General features: G+C 36.9%; 1 pseudogene; it reads left to right on the top strand.

Annotated features, from left to right (window-relative positions):
* Nucleotides 1-884: 884 nt before the first annotated feature.
* Nucleotides 885-1,487, top strand: LOC114528329 (annotated as a pseudogene).
* Nucleotides 1,488-7,630: the final 6,143 nt, after the last annotated feature.

Here is a 7,630-nt window from a genome sequence, read left to right as displayed (position 1 = left end):
CAACTTGACGTCGTTATAAGGGACATTTTATCAATTACACCACAGTCTGGTCTTGGTTTGGTTCAAGGTGCATTGAGATCAAGGGGTCTCAGAATACAGCGATGTCGGGTTGTATCAAGTTTAAGGCGTCTTGATCCAGTGACCTCTGCTCTGCGAGGGTCAAGAAGAATTATTCGTCGGACATACTCTGTACCTGGACCAAATTCATTATGGTGAGTTGGATCTTTCATCTTTGGAACTACAATAGGGACATCCAAGCTAGCCTGGCATGCACAGTTGAATTAGTAGAATGGCTAGTAGGATTACCCTAAGGCCCGGTTTACACTGTCAAAGTTTATGTGGTCAAAGTTTGAATTTTGCATTGGTAAATCCCAAGTTTTACAGATTTTGCACCAAATATTCGGATGAAATGACTCTGTGTTAATGACTGTTTTACTTCCCTCAAATACTTCCATTAAATCCTTTAAAGGTTATGATTTGTCGTTTGGAAATTCCAACTGATCACAGAGACTTTGACAGTGTAAACCAACCTAGGGACACTGTCTACCAAGGAGTTGCCATACAAATACATAACTTCATGTATTCAAATTGTTCACCCCTATTCTCTGTGATATGGGGATGAACCATTCAGCAGTTAGGATACCCATGTCTTACTGTATGTCAATCACATTTTGTTTCTGCATTGTGATGCTTTTTAGGCATATTGATGGTGATCACAAACTCATAACACCATATCGGGTTGTGATACATGGTGGAATTGATGGGTACTCGAGATTAGTTGTCTTCTTGCATGCATCGACAAATAATCGAGCGGATACTGTTTTTCAACTGTTTAGAGAAGCCACAACAATATATAACATTCCTTCAAGAGTCAGAAGTGACATATGGGTCTTGAAAACATAGACGTTGGCAGGTTTATGTTAGAGACAAGGGGATGCAATAGAGGAAGCATTATTACAGGCAACTCTGTCCATAATCAACGAATAGAGCGATTGTGGAGAGAAGTTAATCGGATAATTGTGAGTAGGTTTTTAAACATATTCCTGTTCTTGGAAAACAGAGGAGCATTTATTCCAACTGATGAAACACACCTGTATTGCCTTCACATGGTTTACTTACCATTAATCAATGCTGCATTAACAGAATTTGTGGCTCAGTGGAATGACCACCCCGTAACAACAGAAACCAATTTCAGCCCACGGCAAATGTGGACACAAGGTATGATACAACTTAGACATTCCAACTTAACAGCTGTGCAAGACATTGTAAATGGTGTTCCTAGTAACATAGAAGAGTTTGGGATTTAAGAAGATGGTCCTGTACCAACAATGCATCCTGATTTAGTGAGTGTTCCACAATCTAGTGTAGAAATATCATATGAACAAGAAACAGCAATTCAGCAATCAATCAATGCAATTCCCCCTGACGAAAATGGAATAACAGCATATCTTGCAGCAATTCAGGCATTTCAAAGGATAACATCTTAAAAACAATCATCATTTGATAATACACTCCCATATTGTGTTTAAATTAATGACAACCAATAAACTGTATACATTGCATTTCAATGTATTAGCAATAATGTTTATGCTATTATTTAATTAAAGATATCAGTTTGCACACTTAGGTATGCTAAATTAAAAGAAAAACAATCAAAGTTTTTGTGCAGAACATTAACCACTAAAACAACATTTAAAATTATGGAAGCACACATTTAATGCTTTATAGTTGATTGTCTTTGATATGTTTGTATGAACTTAACCTCTTCCATATCCTTGGTACTGGCATGTGATAGCTGTGTTCATAGCCTTCCTAAAGTCATGATAGGTACTGTAACAAAGTGGTAGCTGCAAACTGTGAAAGCATGAATCTGGATCTGGAAATACTGCTCTTGAAGAGGAGGAGAATGAAATCTTTAGTCTAGTAGATGGGAGATATGGGTGGCCAGATATAAACTGCACAACCTGAGCCAACGTTGGAAGGCCTGAGAGCACACTGTCTTGGGTAACTTGTGAATCACTTGCATCTAAAATTTAATATGTTATAAAATGTGACAAAACTGTAAGAAACAAGCTACTTCAATTAAACAATTGGACTACCTAGCCTATTAAAAAAGCAGTCAGATTTGAGGGAGAGCACTGAATCAAAATATTACCTATATTACTATTTTGTCCCACTTCTGTAATATAACTTTCAAACCATTTCATAACTGTCTCCTCTATACCACTAAGACTGTGCAACCAATCTTTGTCAACTAAACTCAGCAGGTCGGATGCTTTCAATACAATATCATCTAATGATGGGAAGACAAAACAAACACAGCTGTGACACATTCTCAAAAATTGTAGAAGCGAGACACTCTCCAACCCATCTCGTAACTGTTGGAATTCTTCAGCCCTAGTTTTCAGAACGAGATGAACAATAAGGCATTGGCAAGCCCTATGCTTATTGGTCAGGTTAACTAGCTCATTAGTAAATCCTGCTTGCCCCAAGAGTAGAAGTACATCATCATTTGATACCACATCATTTAGCTGGTCATTTGTGTCAGCATCTTGCATCTAAAAGTATATTAATGGATAGAGGTTCTAGATATTGAACATTTCAGTGATCTCACTGGAGTGGGAAGTTTAACACTTTTGTTTTGTCATGTTATTAGGCATCAGTCAGATTGGCAAAATACAAACAGAAGAGCACATAAAAGTGCATTGCAAGCTATGAATTGCTGGTAGGCATACCCCTATATACAATACTTTACTATTAACACATCTGATGCCTGTACTATTTGACTACATTTGTGATAATTTTACCTCTGTAATTTTATTTCGGATTTCAATATGAGGAATATCTTCCACTGACAAATATGTCAAACATTTTTCAATGTTGTCTTCAATAAGGTATTCCACAACTACTCTTGACAATCCTACAAGCCCAAAGCCTGCATGAATAACAGCATGAGCAATTAACCTGCCTGCATATTCAAAGTACTTTGAGGCAATATACAGCTCGTTATGTACTGGTATTAGATGGCCAACAACTCCTTCAAAAAGTCTAATATTGCCTTTGCCACCTCTTAGGGATGACATAACCATATGGCACAGCTCTCTTGTTAGCCCTTCTGCATCTATTCCTGCTTCATCAGAAAACGTAACATCTGGCTTTGCCCGAAGGTTGAGGTTACCACATTTTAGCATTCTAAACATAGAACGCACTACAGTGGACGAATCATGGTTTGCAACAATTTGCTGATCTGTAGCACTGTCAACTGCATGACTCCGAAACTCATTTAGAGCTTGTGTAGGTGACTTTTGGGAAATTGACAAAGGCATGTCCAAAGCTAGGTCTTGATTAATATCTATTAATATAAAAGAAAGTTATACTGTTAGTGTCTAATATCATCTAAATGCATTACAAACAAATGAAACAATTTGTTTAGAGTAAGTATATGTGTGCTTCTATTTGTATTGTTCATACCGTCATCACCCAGTATGGTTGAAATTGTCCTGTTGATGTCACGATTGGATGCATAATATTCCCTAGTCAATTCATCCTTAGGCATATGTGGAAACATCAAGACCAGTTGGTTGATACCCAAATCTAATTCAAGAGAAATTATTAAGTGTCATTATCATTCAACATTTTGAATGAATCGTGTTTGAAACCGATTCAATTGAAATTATGGCACAATTTCACATGACCACACAGACCCAATGTCATCATTGTTTCTTCTGAGGGGTCACAACAAGGTAAACTAGGGACTGTGTGGGCAAAATCAGAAAAAAATTAAAACCAGACATCATTAACCTCCCACGAAATGTGATAATTTCTCGATTTTTGGGTGCTATATATAAATCAACAGCAGTGGTTATATAGTAACAAGGGTGGTTAAATATGAACTGTTAGGTAAAGGTTTAGGAAATAACTTGATAGTATGTACCTTCTTTTGACGAATCACCATTGTCTAGCCCAGGTGGCAAATTCTCATCAGAATCATTGTCACTCTCTCTGATCATATAGGGCAGTATGGTGTCTTGTCTGCTGCATGGTCTATTTGAACCAACAACTGTGGATTCATCAGCAATTTCACTATGACTAGGTACCTCGCCATAGCATTCATTGTCTTCGTTGCATTCATCCTAACAATGAAGAATATACTTGTGAATTATAGTTTCTCATGGGCAGATTGACTCTTTTTCAATAACAGATATTGTTATATATATATCATTAAAGCAATATAAAATATGATACTAACTATTGATCTTGGCCTAAGGTATATTGGACCTTGTTTTACTATTCCTAATAATATCTTGGCAGATATCTCTGTTTCTTTGGGAAGATTTATCAGGTGTAAGTTCTTTCCAATACATTTTACAAAATCAAATCTAGAAGTAAATGTAAATAATTATGTATATTGACTACAGTACTTTCCAGAATCATCTGATGCTGGACATTAAATACCACACTGGACTAGAGATCCTTTACGTTTGGAGGGGAGGTGGTAACATTTTGTGAGCATTTATCAAAACATTCTGTCCCAGATTCATATTTAAGTCTAGTAAGTACTCTCTCTAGTAAGTTGCCCCAGACTGCAGAGGAAAATATAAGTTATAGGGGAAAATATGAGAATAAAATGAGAAATTTTCCTCATGAAAAATCTTAGGAGCGCCATTTACAAACTCCGCAGTCTAGGTAAGGCTTATTTTCAATTAACCACCATGCACTGCATGGTGACTTTGTTTTCTTTGGGTATATAAACCTCACTTACTGAACAGTTTATATTGTTAGAGTAGTTCTTACAAACATGCACTGTATGACACTGTATTGTAAAGACCCCCCTCCGGCCCCTCGCCATTTTCTCTACTATTAAAGTTCAATCGTGTGTGCTTACCTAATGCCATTTAGCTTGTGAACAATTCTTAATTTTTCAAACAGCTGTTTTTCGGACCAGTTTCTATCAATCTCTACCGCATCCAAAATCATTCCATTTTTATGCAATTCTGCCTTTTTGGCATACTTAGGAACATCCATATCGCTTGGCGAATTTAATAGGATTACTTCTTTCGTTGTGGTTGCAATTGTACGGGAGGGTACGGTTGATGTTGCTGATGTAGTTCTTTCGCTGATTCCTTCGTGTGTATGGTGTCGGCTGTCGTGTTCTGCGAGCGCTATTGCCATAGCCATAATTTTGGTTTGGGTTATATTGGTGGGACAAATTATCGACATTTGACCTGCTTTGTACTCTTTCGCTTTGAGTCGCGTTATCCCCTGGTATACGAAACCTCCGGTGGAGCTCCTGTTCTGGTGAAATATTTGCATCGACGGCTCTGGCCTCTTCACTTTGTCTTCGCGCTTCAAGATTTGTACCATTTATGCTGTCAATGTCTCTAACCGAGTTTAAGATTCTTCGTACAAGATTTTCAACTCCATTTTCTGAATTAGGACCCAAATTATCCACCATAAAAGCGAAACAAAACCTCGAAGAAATCACACGTGTCGTGTATACTAAAAAGCGAGGCCGAGGCGCCAAAATTGTAAATTTAGCTAATGACCTCCTCTGAATCCGGATTTCGGACACGCACCCCCCGGTGCAAAAACCGCATCAAATTCCCCCTTGCAGCGAATTCTGATCAAAACACATCCTCTCCCTTCTTGATGTAAAATACACGCAAAACTTGAATGATAAAAAATACAATTATAGAATGTAGAAAAGCGCGACAGTCTTGATTGTAAAATATGACACTTGATATAAATAAACAAACGAATTGATTGTAAAATAACGAAACTTGATATTAAACACGAAAGACTTGATGTTAAAAAATCATACTTGATATTTTGTCATGTTTGGCCTAGCATACCTGTTTTGAGTGTTTTCTGTATCACTTTCTTTGTCTATGAACATAATTTTACAAAATATAACACAAATCAAAGGAAACATGCCTATATTACAGCCAATGATATATAAAATTACGTAGCGCAGAAATTTGTGTGCCCAGTTTCAAAAAGCGCCGTTTATACCTGCGATTTTTGCTGCGATTTTATGTGCGATTTTCTTGTTTTGATAGATGTGAAAAACAACCGGCCCCAAAAACATCAAAGATCAGGCCCGTTTAGCCTTAACGAGGGAAGTCAAAATTAAGACTATGTTTACACTACTCCGGATCAGTCTGAAAACGGTGCAAAAAAGTATAAAAAAAATGTGGTCGAATGAAAACGGAGAGCTACATGACGTTGTGTAAACACTACACATTAATTATTTCGCTACACTTTAGAGACCACTCCGCCACAATGCCTGGCGCATTGTTGCCGTAATTCAATATAGCGAACAATTCTCCAACAATTTATCAACAAGCACCTTTCTCGCTATCAGCAGTATTATTTTCAATGTTTTTGCGTGTCGTTAAATTGAATTCTGTGTCGTTACAGCGAAAAGAATAACAATATTTCTATATAAGTACTCAGAAAAGTCGAAAGTACTCAAAAGTTAAATGTTTTGTATGTATTCAGTTGCAAGTCTTACAAAGCAAAAGGAAAACACAATACCGCGCACAGTTTAAATAGTGAACAACATTTTGAAGTAGGAATAAAGGTTTCACAAAATTGTCATATTCCCATAGCTTTGAATAATTACACGCTTTCGGGTTAGCCTTTATTCCAGCTTGTATTTCCCAAAGGCAAAGACAAATGTTATACATTTTCGTTTAATAACATCCGAAAAGTCATGTCTAATGAATAACTCTTTTCCTCCACTTAATAACTCTTAGCCCTGGAGCATAATTAGATCAAATAATTTAGTGCACATACCAGTTGGCAGTTTTTTCGGCTCCGCCACCACCGGTCTTTGACAGCATGCTATTTTCTTCTAAAAAAACGTCAATCTTTTGTATTACTGAACTGGGATAAGATAAAAAAACTACAGACAATTGTTCTGTAATTGCATTAAAGTCAACTGATGTATAAAACTGAAGCTCACTGTCTGTTGCCGTTTTCATCTGCTTTGTCGGCTCTGACATTGTTGCTTTCCGAGTTTACAACCACAGTCACAACTGACAGACTTCAAACGTCAGGTTTGCTTATGAAACACAATCTGCACATGGGATACTTTGCGACATTTTGCCAGTACTTAGCCAGCACTGCGATGCCATGAATTCAAAGAATGGATTTTAAATATAGCTACATATTGCATATCCATGCAGAGTGTATGGAGTTCAGTGTACATTAATAAAATTGTTTGATGACGTGTATTGAACGTCTTTTGAGACTTATCGTTGATCTCGACGGTTTATAACTCTTTCTCAGTGAGATAAACTATTGTATTATTACATTTTTACTGTCACGCTCAACATTTTTGCTGTTTTATTATTCTGAAAAACATTTCCAAGATGAAGGTAAGTTTTTTTTTATGTCACGCTTATTTTCTTTTTATACGATTAATGTTAAAATGAACTATCGTGAGATATGTAATTATTGCGCGAAAATATTGGCTTTATAAAGCTTGTTCTTGATTCATTATTAACAGAAGACGGTTGGCCGGAATTTGAAGCATAACTTTGGCATAGATAAAGTTGTCGCTGCTATAACGAATGTAGAAGGTGACCCAAGAGAGTCCTAGAGGTCTGTAAACGGTTTATGGGGC

Source organism: Dendronephthya gigantea, unplaced genomic scaffold (assembly GCF_004324835.1).
Source record: "Dendronephthya gigantea isolate DGI-Jeju-01 unplaced genomic scaffold, DenGig_1.0 000049F, whole genome shotgun sequence".
Classification (NCBI taxonomy): Eukaryota; Metazoa; Cnidaria; class Anthozoa; order Malacalcyonacea; family Nephtheidae; genus Dendronephthya; species Dendronephthya gigantea.
Note: the sequence above shows the minus strand (reverse complement) of the source record. Positions and strands in the feature narration are given on the sequence as shown.